The sequence below is a fragment of the Myiozetetes cayanensis genome, unplaced genomic scaffold (genome assembly GCF_022539395.1).
Source record: "Myiozetetes cayanensis isolate MyiCay16 unplaced genomic scaffold, myiCay2020 scf7, whole genome shotgun sequence".
Taxonomy (NCBI): Eukaryota; Metazoa; Chordata; class Aves; order Passeriformes; family Tyrannidae; genus Myiozetetes; species Myiozetetes cayanensis.
This window is the reverse complement of record NW_026087964.1, coordinates 46,265,932-46,281,148: the sequence shown is the minus strand read 5'-3', so window position 1 is coordinate 46,281,148 and position 15,217 is coordinate 46,265,932.

Genomic DNA, 15,217 nt, shown 5'->3' with positions numbered 1-15,217 from the left:
AACACAAACTTTTAGGGGTACAAACCGTATTTGCTCTCAACTTGAATAATACATCAGGGCACAAACTTTGCTTCTGAGATGCAGGTTTTAACAATATGAATAAAAGGAAATAGACAGTAAGGAGCCCTCTATTTTGCAACAGAATCACTGAGGACAGACTCTCCATGGCCCAGATTCCTTATGAGAAGAAATAGCTGCGCTAATACTGCTTGCAAACAGCACGATAACCACTCCTTTGTTCCCACCAAAGATACAACAGCAGAATCCTGTAAGAGAAGTCATCTGATATGTCAGCTCATTAAATTAGTCAGAATGGGTGAATGGGGAAGAGGAATATACCATTGTAAATGTATGTTAATTAACAAATGTTATAAGAGAGGCATTTAAATGTATGAAAATGAATATTAATGAGATGAAAACACCTAATTATTGTGCATCTAATGGTATTATCCAGAGCATCCAACAGAAAACACCTAATTGTCATTCATCTAAGGCAACAGTGCAAACCTTCAGACACAAAGATTCAGTGTACATATAGACCATGTTATGACATTAATTACAGACCTTGCAAAATATCTACACTGAAACTTGAATTTGGAAGGAATTTTTAAAGTTTTATCTATTTAAAAAAAAAATGTTAGATTTCACCTATTTCTTGTATCATTCTTGCACTTCAAAACTATATGTTTCTTTGTAGTGCTTCTGAAACATTACACTGAAGTGCTTCAGCATTTCTGACCGCACATTTCCATTTTGCAAGAATATCATCAGAAATGGTGGGCTGCAAACTGCCTTGCAACGAAGTTCTGAGGAATTTTTCACAAAATTACATGAAGCCAAACTCCATCTGGATGAAATTCCTTCCTTTGCAGACAGCTACCAAAGGAGAATCCTGAGTTAAAAATAGTGTGAATTCCTGGAATTAAAGACTGCTTTGTAATACATATGCATTAGGAAGCTGAAATAAAATTATACAGGCCACTTGAATTCTATTATTTCCTAATTACTCAGTGGTTGGCTTTACAACCTTAATGTTCTTTTAATGTAAGTTTTTCAAGGTGCTTTTTTTTTTCCTAATGTAACTGCAGATAGAGAGCCAATCTCTTGATCCCAGCTAGAAGGACAGAAGGAGTTTTGCTTTACAGAGAAATTCCAAAGTGGCACAGCTATGCATGTATTCCCTGTCCAAGACTCTAGGGTGTACGCCAGGGACATATCCAGAGAAGGATATATTTTAATGACTACTCCCTGAATGGTATTTGCAGTCCCAACAAGACTAATATCATTCACACATACAATCAATGAAGTCTTAAGCCTACCATCAAAGCAATTAATGAAACTAGAGCGCATTAACTTAGTTTTTGAGCCAGAATTGATTCCTGAAAGACAGTACTCTCCTCTCTCAAAACTGAGTTATTAATACATATATAAGCACCAGTGTGACAAGCACTTTGGATATACTCTGACATATATATTTACTGTCACTCAAAATGACTTACACTCAAAATGAAATACATCATATTTTATAAAATATTATATCTTATCCATGCTTCTAATTTTCTTATGAGACTGATGTATGGAACTATATGAAAAATATCCATGAAATGGAGATACATGATTCTGGTGGATTTACCTTATTCACTAAGCTTTTTATCCTATCAGAGAAAAATTAAGTTAGTTTGTATGATTTACTTTTAATAAATCCGTGCTGCCATCTATTTACCGCCCGTATTGCTGTAGTTGCTTCCGAACTGATTGCTTTACTAATAACTCCAGCAATGTGCTTGGTACTGAATTCAAGTTAAATGCACTTGATTGAAATCATCAGATTGTCTCCTGTTCCCATTTGCAGGTAACTGCTGTTCACCTGAACAAACAAAAGTTCGAGTAACGGCACCGGTGTATTTTACACTGCCGCACGTGCTAAATTTCTCAGAGGGATTTCCCAGCCTCGTACATACAAACCATCAAAGCGCTTCTGCTACCACAATTAGCAGAGGGCAGAACAAATCTGTCAGCAGTATTTTGCACTGCCTGGAATACAATTGGAATTACTAACAGGGGGGGAAAAAAAATTTTAGTTTCCCAGCAGTTACAGTTAACAGGGGGTTGAGTTCAGAACCTTCGAGTTACAGTTACCACAGGGAGGAGAGCCATGTTGTAGTGTCATGGTTAAGCTACGGGGCAGTTGTATTAGCACCTGGTGTGTGGTACTAACTCAAGTTTTTGCCTATACACTTGGCTGTGCAGACTTCAGTAAAAGGCACCAGCATGCTTCAGTTAAGCCAGCTCAAGTTAAAAATATTAATAGTAGTGTACTTGCTTGCAAATAGCTACACTTCTCATTACTTTTCTCTCATATCTGTTTGAATCTATAGCAATAAATTGTATCAATATGGGTTGGTGCATTTCTTTTTGCAAGCAACCAGGGTAACCCCACAGTGAGGGCAAGGCCTCTTAAAAACTAAGAGCAAATCATTCATTTACTGGATTGTGAAACTGTACACTGTATGGGACAGAGACAGACATCCTCAAAATAACAAACAACAATATCAGCTCTGTCAAAACTAACATTTTGGGTCCAGGGAAATTACCCATTTCATAAACAGGAAGCAGTCCTGAGTGATGGCTAGCACTCTGGCCTGAATGGAAGCCAGTCATAAGCTGTGGTAGCCCAGATTTTACAGAAGAAACTTGGTTCCTTATTCCCCCACAGAGAGTAAAGAATCATAAATCACATCCTCTATAGAAAAACATACTTCAAATTCAACCTGACCAAACCAGAAATACATTTGTAAACATCTGAGTCACACACACACAAAAAAAAAAAAAAAAATTACCCCTTTTCAGAAGGTTTACATAGTCAATATTAAACTACTGAGCAGAAGAGCTGAAGATATTGGTAGCCAGTAATGCAGGCAAAATTGCTGTTAATTGTTAACATCTCCTGGGCTACGCTTCCTATGTCCCTGCACAGATGATGAATAAAATTATTTACCTATTCAAGTAATGAGAGCTGTGCATTTTGATATCCACATACACAGTAACTCAGGCCTCCTCTGAGACCCCCACCTGTAATTAGGAACAGATGTAGGATCTTGTTCCTGAATTGATAAAAACAAATTTCAGCCCTACGATGATATATGGCTTAGTGGCACAGTTAATGGGAAGAATACCTCTGCAGAAGGATTCCCCTTCAGGCACTGGATCTAATCAGCTCCCCTTTGCTCAAGAACCCTATTACTTTAGATCCAGTGATTTTCCACCGCTGATTTGGGACGCTCACTAAAGCATTCACCAGTGACATAGCAAGGGCATTGCAAGAAAGCAACAAGCAGAGTTCATGTGGCTTCACCCCGATGAAGAAAACCACATATCTTACCCTTCAAAACCACAGTAATTCTCTAACACTTCTCCATGATGGAGTCATTTAAAATTAAGTATACACAACATTATGTGCTTTCAGCAACGATTCTCACAGTTCAGCATGTGCAGCTGGGGAACACTCTTCAAATTATTTCATGAGTGAAACTCAGGATGACATTCAGCATAACATATTCCATTCTCCAAATGTCACGCTACTGCAGGAAAACATGCCCAACACAAAGGTTTCATGAACTGAAAGTAGCTGCTTTCCTTACTTTGCATCAGCCGGCTGAAATAACCCAAGGGGAATAGGTACCTGCCCATTCTCTTGCTGTCACACATAGGTACCAACACCTATGTACTGGCCCAGCAGCAGTGAATGCCCTAAAGGGAATTTGCCATCTATAGATGCTGCAGGCTGACCCTTCCCCAGTCAGATGCATCACTTGTGTGCTTGTGCTAGCCCCACTGGATGCTCTGACCGCAACAAGAAGACACTGAGAGTCTGTGGCTGGCTCAACCATTCACAGTACTAGCCCTGGACAGCTTCAAAGAAGCTGCTGTGCTCATTTTCCTCGAATGACAAGTAAAGCTGCCTTCTTTCATGTTCCTTTCTTGACCACTAAATGTCCCTCACTTGATTTACCCTCATCCAGCAAAGCTTATAATTCCCACTGGCTACTGGCATAGGTGACTAGAATTATGCCTTGTGAAAACCCAGAAGAGCTGCAGCTCCTCATGTCTGTAGAATAGAGACAGAAATTTGTATTTACTGAGGTCATCTCAGTACAAGAAAGTTTCACCGGTTTCATTTAAGGTCTGACTGAAACAATTCCAGTTAAACTGATGCAAATGCCTTCATACATCTTTATTTAAAGATGTTAAATGGGGGTTTACTTGATTTCAAACCTAATCCAAATCTAAAAGAAGCGACCAGATGAAATAAGACTGTCCACGCCGCATTTTCCATCAGTTTAACTAAGCAGGCTTACCAGTAATCTTAGTGCAACTCCCTCATGTACACAAGGTCTGAAAATACATTCACTCTCCAGCATTACCCTGTTTCATGCCAGGAGAATTTGCAGCTGGAAGGGCCTCAGGGGAACCTCAGTGCCTAGAAATAAAAGAGTTGTGGGGGAGAATCATAGCTGCTGTGCTCACCAGCCCTCCATGGACATTGCCTAAATTACAGTAATTAATATAGGGGAATATTTCTGGGCTCCTCAGTACTTTATAAATGTTACAAAAAAAGGAATGCTTTATATGTCCCCTGATGGGGTTTAAATGTTAATAAATGATGTGCAAGAAGGTATTTTACATCTCTCTATTTAACAGTGAGCTGACAGCTGCAATTATAGGCCAGTCTGTGACCCCAGCAATCCCTCCAGGAATCTGAGGAGTAAAGGGAATAACTTTCTTACAGAGCAACAGAGTGCATCGGGATGCTGACTCAGCATTTAAACATCCAGACACAGAACCAAAGCGAGACATTTCTGACACCCTGAGATCTCCCTTCCACTGCAGTATGCACTTGCCAGTCACTGGTACTTGCTTTCTTTGTCACCAGAGACCCACTGCCACTCTTCCAGAGGTAGCAACAGCTCTTCATCTTACAGGTACAGGAGAGTTAATGGAGCAACCAGCCAACTTGCTATATTGCTCCTCTGCTCTGCACTAGGAAAAGAGCTTGTCTGTAGCTGGCACATCCAGGATAGCAGAGGTAGACAGAGGTATCACATGTGTGACTGCATGCTCTTTCACTCTCTTTTTGGCACAAAATCTATTACCACTGAATCACTGCATCATTCTCACTAGTACAAGGTTTCTGTGTCTGCACACCTATCCTCCCTATCATGGAAAGTCTAGGACAGCTATGCCTATCCTTTCAGAAGGCAGCAAAGTGACTGCTCAATAATGCGTGCCCCAGCAGAAAGCCCCAATAGCTTCTATTAAACCCAAGTTACTACTCTTCCCTTCTGCTCTGCCCAGCCCCCACCAGCAGAACAGAGCCTCTGTGAAGTTTAAGGAAGCTTCAAGCAATATTTTAGCTAGGTGTGTTTCAGGTTACAACCTCTGTTGCAAAGTAATAGAGGAGGGAGAAGAATCCTCGCTTTGTGCCAAGGCCCTAAATCTGCTCACAACACTGTATTCCTGCACGTCTGTATATTTTCACCTTCTATTTTCTCTTATCCAAAAATAACCTTTGGTCTTGATCCTTAAACTGTCTGTGTTCAGAGTTGTACACAGTTGTGTACACATTCATTATCCCTTTTAACCATTGAGGTACTGCCTAAGGCAGCGAGCAGCTGTTTTGAGGCACTTCAGTCAATGCTATATGTGTTGCTTCACTCCGTAGGAACTGCACCCCACTGACAACAAAAAGCAACTCTGACACTGAATGAAAACAAGGAGAACTGTGAGTAGCATCTTGCATTTCCACTACATCATCACAAAAACAGGGGAAAGGGTTTTATAATTCTACTAAAATGCAAAAAGGTAGTATTTTTGCCAATGACAACCTCTTGGTTTCTTTTATTTTAGAAGGGCAGAAGCCTAAAGTATATTTGACTTATTAGAAAACTACATTTTTCATTATTTCCTGCCCCTTTTTTTTCTTTTCTTTTTTTTTTTTTTTTGAACATTCAGGGTTGTAACTAATTTCTTTCCTCCTTCACTTTCTAGTGTAGGATTAGAACAGGGCTTGTTCAGCTACTACAATTAGAGTTTTCTTTCAGTGAGTGGCTCCACAGGTTCACCTCTGTAAAATTAGAAGAAATCTTGGGTGGAATGAGCAAAGATTTTTCTTCAGATTTGGACAGAATCAGGTTAACATTTTCACAGCTTTTATGATGTATCCAATTACAGACAAACACCATTTAACATTTTTAATTTATATATTCCTTCTGTTTCGCACAACGGTTTCCCAATTGTGTCTTATGAACGGGTCTTGTTTACTCCTGTTAAAGTCTGGGTCTTTAGTACAGAATTTCTTGGACTAAGTTATAGCTATTCTTCAATTCCTGCCTGCATTTGGTTATACATTTCTTCTGGTTTGCATTAGCTCATATATAAATGGCTATGACCACCCGTTCATTCTTCAGAACTTCACTGTTATTGATTATGACCGGGTTCCCAGAGCTTTTGAACAACAAGGACCACATGTTCCTACAGAGTTTTTCTTAGGCATCATGTTCATCTCATTCTTTATGGCACATGTCAAGCACATTCATATTGAGTCAAATAATATGGCTTTGGCTACTACTAGAGTCATTATTTACAATGAAGCATGGCAGTATGTTATTGTATTTGTCTGTCTAGCTATTATAATTGCCTGTTAATTAAATTTAGCTAATAAAACAGGGACAGAAGCAGGACTACCATATGGCTAGTCATGTCTCCACAGAATAATGGCTGTAGGTCCTGAAACTTAGCTTGAGAGTCAACAGCCTCAAGTGTGTGGTAAAAGACTTCTGACCAGCGATACTAGAACTCAAGCAGAGCCAGGTAGTGAAACCTGTGGCACCAGGAAGGATACCTACCTGATCCTGGTGCCCTTCAAAGCCAAATTCCGCAGGTGCTGGAAGCTACCCCGTCACAGGACCCCTCACTGAGCCCAGTCTCTGAGAAGCAGCACTTACAGTCCTTGCTACTTTCATAGCTCTAATTCAAGGTGGGGGAAAATAATAATGTGCACAGCTCCTTGAAAGATTGCCAACCCCTGCAGCCAGGAGATGAGGTAATATGATAAGGAAGGCCAACAGCAGTTCAACAGAGAGCTGGATCTTCTTAGCCCTCATTATTGTGCAGCCCCATCTAACCACTTGCTGTTCTGCTGTCAGCTACAGCCAATATTCAAGACCAAAGAACAGAGATTCCACATCCCTTCTCAGTTGCAATCTATTTTTTATGCTACAGCACTTCAATGACATTCACAGGGTATGTCCTAAAAGTGTCTTACTCCCGTACAATCAAATCAGAGTCATTCAGCAGTGGCTCATTTGCTGAAACATATAAACATTGCACATCTTGTATTTGAAAGAGTGGGATTTTTCTATAGGGAAAAGCTATTTGCCACAGACTTGACTGATTTGGCAACTTCCCTGGTTATTAATAAACCGCAATCCTTTCACATTTACAAAATACAGTAAAATAATACTTACCACCTTATGGGCTGCTGTAAGGCATAAACCACTAATTCTCCTGAAGTGCCCAGGGTTCCTCCAAAGAATGCAATCTGAAAATAAAATTGTCATTAGTACATGACGGGGGTTTACTATATTCGTCTTCATTCTCCATTACACAAATGACTGATTTTGGGGTTTCGAGTTTGCTCTTGTATGAGAGCAAAAGCTCACCACACTGTGGTACACCTCAGGGATACCAGGAATCCCATTACTCTTAACAGTATTTTTGCTTCTTTACTCTTTTCTCTAAAGCAGTATGCAAGAACTTCATTTAAAAATAGAAGCCTCACTAGGCAAAGTAAGTTTGTGGACTTGTCAAACGCACAAAAATTATGTAATTCCATAATATGAAAGACATAAATGAAGTGACATTCACAAAGTAGTATCAGGCACTGCTAGACACTAGTGCTGAAGGTGATCTGAACTATTGCTTGGACACAACTATTTCTTTCCATTGGATTTCAAGAGAATCCACAGCAACTAAGATCACAAGGTACACCATCCACAGGCCCAGCATGAGGAGTATGTACACTCCCCAGATACAACGGAAACTTTAGATTCAAACTTACTTCGAACTACACAGAGTGCCTTCAGACAAGTAGAATTCCCAAACTTTGCTCACCATTGAAGCTGAGCACATTATAAATCAGGAGTGCTACGCTGGATTCAGAGACTTCAGTACGACCCTGAGCCAACACCAGAGAAGGAATTTTCTGGCACCCCAACCACAGTGCGTAGGGAGCTGGGGAAACCCGGAAGTTTCCACTCCAATCTGCAGCTTTGAAAAACTTATTTTAATCCCTCTCTGCCCCCGTAAAGTGGGAGTCATGGTTTTTCTCCTTTCCCTGTTTGCCATTTGCTTAGTCTGCGAATTCTCATGCATTGTTTCTGTCTCTCATATCATGTACGATCGGGGAGCTTAATAGAGCGGGCCACTAATCTTAGATTTTATGCACTAAGGGAAAACAAGAACAGCGATGACACCTCAATAGTGACTACACATCTACATGCTGCTCACACAGACAGAGAAGAGCATCCCCCAATTCCATCCCCCAAATACACAATCTGAAGTGCCAATCTTTGCTGAACAGGTTTGCAAGCTTAAAAAATGCCCTTCTGGGCCTCCACGTTTCTCGTCCCTCAGTAATTTCAACACATATATTTGCTACAAGGAAATCAAGAGTGGAAAGAGAGGGCATTAATTAAGCTCTCCCGCTCCACAGTTTTTGCTAGAAACTTGACTCAAAACAGGTTTTTAGTCCAAGAAATGCATTATATTTTTTATTACATGCTTTATGCATTCCTAGACCTCACCTAGATTAGAAGTGGATGAGCCAAAGCAAACACACGTGTGCACACACACACACTGAGTGCTAGGTGCATTTTTCTGCGTGAGAGAGAGTTAGTTTGCTTTCCCAGTCTTTCTGCATCTGTAAGCAGGAAGGCTTAAAAACCTTGCAAAGAAAGTCTGTTCCCATGAGAATTCCTTCCTCACTCTCTGCAGATTAAAAGAAGCAATCTCTGCCTACTATGCATGGGAATCCCAGTATCTTGGCATGGTTTTAACATCAGCATCATTAGAAACATTGATTTATTTTAATTGTCACCTTGTACCCTACACTGCCAAATGCAGTCAGAATGTCAATTCTTTATCAATGTGAGCTGTTGACATGGAAACAGATCTGCTGAAATGGAAGCAGTAAGAAAAAAATGTGTTACTCCTCCAAGTTATACTTAGAAGTGGTAAATCTGTGTGTGCTACAACAGATTTAAATACTCAGTAAACTACACAGAACACATAAACTATTTGGGGTGACAGTCATTTCAGTTGTTTACATCACAGACTGCATTTAGAAAATCTCCAACGTTACTATGGTAACAGCTTTTGCTTAAACGTAGTTGTGGACGCACTTAAGGTATGATCTAAATTAACCGAAGATGGAGGAACAAAACTGGGCAGCAACTGCTGAAGGAGTGACTGGCTGCTTCCTATCAGCCCATCCTATCTGCAGCAGGCACTGGCAAGGGTACAGCCAGAGTGCTGTGTAGCATAGACACCTTGGCTCATCCCTGTCTGTGCTCCCAGAGAGCACCTGAAGCAGCTGACAGATTGCACCAGGTAGGTTTTAAAGATAACAAAGAAAAACAGAACTCCTTATCATTCCCATACAGCTTGCAGAGCACCCCAGAGCTGCTTGTTCCCCCCTCTGGTCACCAGATAGGTGACGGGAAGAGGAGGAAGGCAAGAAAGGGAACCTAGAAGAGAGGCCAGAGGCCTTGTCTGCACCTCTGGCAGAGTTTGTGGCTTTCCTCTTCGGGATCTCTCCCAGGGAAGAGAACAGAGCTACAGAAAGGCAAGTCTGTAGCACAAGCTTTCTGCCAAAATTCGTGACTTGGAACGGACACTGCCTCACAATTAACTTCACACAGCTAAGAAACTGTCCTAAAAGATGCAGTGCAGACCTTTGACCAGCACTACATTTCCACTAGAAAGATTAAATCTCTGTGCTGCTAAAGCTAGTTTCATAGTCATAGGGAACAAGGCCAGAGGGGCCACTGTGATCTGCTGTTCATAATAGGGATTAAAGGAACCTATGGTCTCCTGTACACCTGCCTCCAACCTGAAAGCAAACGACGGGGAGATGGAGATCACTCAGCAGAAAATGGAAGGAGAGGCTCCTCTGCCCTCTTGCCAGATGCCAGGGCAAGGGGCAACAGAACGAATAGACACATTTGAAACAACTTCTCTGAACAGGATCATGGAGGCGTTTGGAGCCAGAGACTGTTCAAAGCTTGTGGATCCCGGCAGTGCTGTGAGGCAGTCCAGTTTTGAACTTACTCAGAGCAACCCAGCCCTGCTCTCACTTCGACTGTGATAAGACATCAAGGCATGCAGATTTTTCTTGTTTTCTTCCCTTTTGCGCTTTTCACATTTCTGCATGATTACATTGGATAATGATACAAACCTCCCAAAAGCTTGTGCGTCAATTAACAAGGCAAGGAAGGACACACATCATTAATTACACATCGGCCTGTGAAACATGGACATAGGATACCGCATAACATTCTAAAAATAGCAGGAAGGCTATTTGATATTAAACAACGGAGCGGAAGACGCACCACTGTTCAGCCTCAATGGGTGTTCCAGACAGATCTGTTATAACTTAATCTGCACAGCAAAAGGCAAAGCCAAGGAATGTAAGTTTATGTGAGTATGAGACAAAATAGTGCTTTAAACTTCTACAGCATTTATCAACTCAAATTACTTTACAAACATATACTAACTTAAATGCTTCCATCTGTATTGTTATCTTACTCTATCCATATTGCTATCTTGTATTTTGGTGAGATTCATGAGGTGCTGAGTTAGATACTGAGCCAAATTGTTGATATAGCTCTATGCAGTCAGAGATGAGGAGAAAGGTTGCTGGCTGTCATAGCTGTTCACAGAATTTTGCTTTTCTTAAATAGGGATGAGGAAAGGACCTGCAGTGCTTGTCTCTAGGTACAACTGCTCTACATCAGCTTTGGCCTGCAAGTGGGATAGTATTTCTAGATCACTGAGGAAAGGATAGTGATGGCACGCATCCTCCTGGAATAAGAGACATCCTCTGTCTCAATCTGCTTGCAGGGAAAGTGGAACAGGCTGATGAAGGAGGCAGAAAAGCATCTTGCTTATACGCCATATTCACATAGGAAATAGTAATTTGCAGATGATGAATATTGTAGAAAAAACACACACACAAAAAAACAACAACCCCCAAAAAAACAGCCAAAACAACCAAAGCCCAATAAAAACAAACAAACAAACAAACAAACCAAAACCACTTCCTCCAGAATAAATCAAAAGACTTCACACCTGCCTTCAACCTTCTTCTTCATCCTCTGGAGTGAATTGTGGCTGCCAGAAGTACATATTGCAGAGGAACAAGGAAAAGAAGTATAGTGGAACTATTAGTGCACACTCATACTCTTTTGAAACACGTATGAGTGGCAACTTGGCTTCCAGTTAGAACATACAATGCTATCATATTCAAAGTCTCATTTGAAAACATAGATTTTCTTATCCTATACTAACAGCAACAGAAGTGACAACCTTCTATCTATGTCTCCATCTTCAACATTAGAAACCAAAGGTACTGTTTTCTAATGTCCCTTTCTACATCTGAGGAGTAGACGATCGTGAAAGCCACAGTCTTTTGATCCTACATAAATTGGATGCTTTTGACAATGTCACCCAGAATTTTCATGTTAGTCCCAGGAAAACAATCTAAAACAGAGGATAATTTTTATCTTCCTCCTAATTCAGCAGACAGGGAGATAATTATAAATCAAAAATGAGTGTTCATGATGGTAAATATGCCTGCTGTAATCCTACTGCCAACAGAATTAAGGTTTGTCTGCTGCAGCAAGGCATATGTTAGCTGGAGGAAAGCTAACACTTGTCAGTTTTCAGAAGTCACTAGTGGTCCTTTCTATGTTATAATTCAGTATTTTAGACCATAAAAAAAAAGAAATGGATGGATGGAAGAGGAGAGAGAGAAATAGAAGAGAGGAAAGAAAACAAAGTATTGCTTGCCTCCGCCTGTGATTATAAGTGACAGCAATAAAAGAATCGAGTAGCATCACAAGAAACTGGAGAGGGTGAATTCTCTTCACAGAATCACAGAACTCTTATGGCTGGAAGGGAAGATCATCTAGTCCAACTCATTTACTAAAGCAGATTCACCTAGAACCCACCTTGGCATCAAATCCAAATGATTCTCTCACTGACTGGTAAGAGAACATGAAGCAGCTTATTTTCTCAGGTGCTCTTCAGATTAACCATGACTTCCACCTCTGGAACTGGTAGAATTTCATATGACAAGCAAGCATAGACAGGCTATCATTTGGCAGCAATAGCTCAATACTGACTGAAAGTTTCATTTCTCAGGGGGCAGAATTATTGGTTTTCTTTTTAAATTAGCACAGAAGAAGAAAAAGATATTTGTCCAGACCCAGGTGCTTTTTCATTCCTCCAGCAGCTGCTAGTTTGAGAGAATTTTAAATGGTTGGCTTTTATTAAATGAATTGGTAATCACAGCCCTCTGCCTCACACACAGCTGACTGAATGATTCAGGGGACTGGTAATAGGATAAAGCTTTTCACCTCAAAGGCTGCAGTTCAAATTCAGAATAATTCTTAACTTCATAAACACCATCACTACATGATGGGCATTTGATTGTTGTCATACAATGAATCAGGTGTTTTTCCTAGCGGAAAAGTATTTATGCCACAGACAACATACTAATTATTGTCAGTAATTAGCAGCTCTCTTGGCAGTGGCAGTAGAGGGACCTCTAGAAAATAACCCATTTGTTCATCCCTTGGGTGTTGTCATCTCAAGGCAGGGGGTCAAGCCCTTCAGGCAGTCACTGCTGCGACTCTTGTGGCTCTTTCCCACCCTGGCTACGTTTTGAGGATAAGCAGAGTTCAGCCTCAAGAGCTGCCGATCTACCACTTTTATTACCGCTAAATTACTTTTGTTTCGAATGCTGGAGGCAAGTTTGAATGCCGAGTCTAATTAGATTGTAATTGTTTGGAGATCTGAGCAATTGTGGCAGGCTTGGGTGGAGACTTTGGTGGCTTTTAATACTTGTGCAAATAGGTTTCACAAGCACAAAACCTACAGCTGCTTATAACAGTGGGCATTTTCTTAGAAAAATTACACTATTAACCATCTAAACCAGGCAGGAAAAATTTTGAATTTCTACATGCAATCTGCAAAAGCCTCTGTCCAAGCAGATAGCTTCCTGGGTCAGGCAGTTTTCAAGACCCCAAGATGTTTTAGTACAAACAGAAGAAGGTGAGTTTAATTAGGAACAAATATTTTTGTACAAACAGAACAAGGCACACTGACCTAAGCAAGAACCCATAGCAGAAAAGATGTAATATATGACACCATGTTTTCAGAACAATAAAAACCCCACAAACTAAAAAGAAAATAAATTTCAAGTATACATAGGAGTAAATCCTCCCATTTAGCACTAGAAGCCTCATCTTTCCCCTAGGGGAAGAACACTCAAGAGCAGTCCAGAAACTTCATGCCCTGTTGCTGAATACCATTATTCCTCTGCCTTCCTTCGGGAAAGCAAAGACCCCTCAACACTTCAGCCCCCTCTAATATAACACAATATAGAAATCTGCAGGGAAATCCTAAAGAACTGAGAGTGAACATTTAAAGGCCAAGGAGCTTCTGCTAGGAGACCCCGTGCTTCCACGTAATCTCGTGCGGTCTACCTGTCATAATGACAACATTACCTCTTTGAGCAGCTCCAGGGAGTGCTGTGCAAATATTGGATTATCTGGTTCAATGGCCAAACAAAAAAACAATCATGGGCAAAAAAAAATTTTCAGTTGAATCTACCAGAAATAAAAGCTAAGGGGGGTGGTTTGGCTAAGGGAAAGGAGAAAAAAAAACCAAACAAAACAAACTCACAACAAAGAAGGAAATGTTTGCCTCTAAAACAGTAAACAGTCCCTATTTTTTACCTGAAAAGGAAAAAATGTTCACCAAAAAAAAAATCAGTTTTTTTAACATTTCCTTTCATCCTTTTCTTTGACTTTGGGGAGGTTTTGTAATAAACTTCATCAAATTTCATGTCACACCAAAGTACATCTGGTCTCCCTGAAAAATTTGTTTTCTTCAGCAAACCGGCTACTTAAAACATTTTGCTGAGGTCTAGCTATAGGAAGAACTGTACAGTCTGAACTACAGAGATCCAGTGACCACGTTTTTCTTTAAGAAGAAACAAATTTTTAAGTAAGAAAACTGATCAGTTCTATCACTATGGATCAAAAATGTGATTGATTGATTGATTGACAGATTTTTTCCCACAAAAAAAGAAAAGGACCAAATACCATACCAAGGCAGAAGAGGACCAAATACCATCCTTGGAAGGAGAGACAAGCAGTCTCACTTACCATAAGTACTGACCCTTTTGTTTTGCTTTCCTGTAAGCTCCTGCTGCAGTACCCATGTGAAATGAAAGGTACAGATGGATTCCACCGGCAGCAGAAAGGTCCATGAGATACCACTGGCACATTTCCGTAAGTTTGTGTAGCTTGGTACATGTGTGGCTGACACTGAGCATGCTTGGAAATCACTCTAGTTGCCTGTTTTCCTACAGTTCTGTGAGGACTGGTTGGCTTGGAAGTTGACTCCTTTACTTCCACAGAATAATCTAAATTGCATTCAAGGGCTTCTGTGGTTGAAATGACTTTGATAAATATTAACAGATTCCCTCTACTACATACAGCAGTAAAAATAGAATGAAATTTGCTCAGGAGAACAAAAGAGAAAAAAAATCTTAAGCCTGCAGATGTACAAATTCAGCGTATACCAGAACTGCTGCTGGTAAATACGACCAATAGTGTTTACTAGGGAAAACAGATATTTTAGTCTACACATGCCAAAACTGAAACAAAATCTGCTAAGAATGACAGAAGTGGAAAAGATTCAGAAGTGTGCAGGTCAATCCCAAATCATAAAGCCTGGTACCCCCTACTTTACTAAGTTGCTGTTGAATATAGCAGGAGACAGAGGTTTAAACTTCTTTCCTCCAGACCCACGTTATACGCAGAACGAGGCACTGCCCAATATTTATGCCACATTCTGTCAAGTAGTA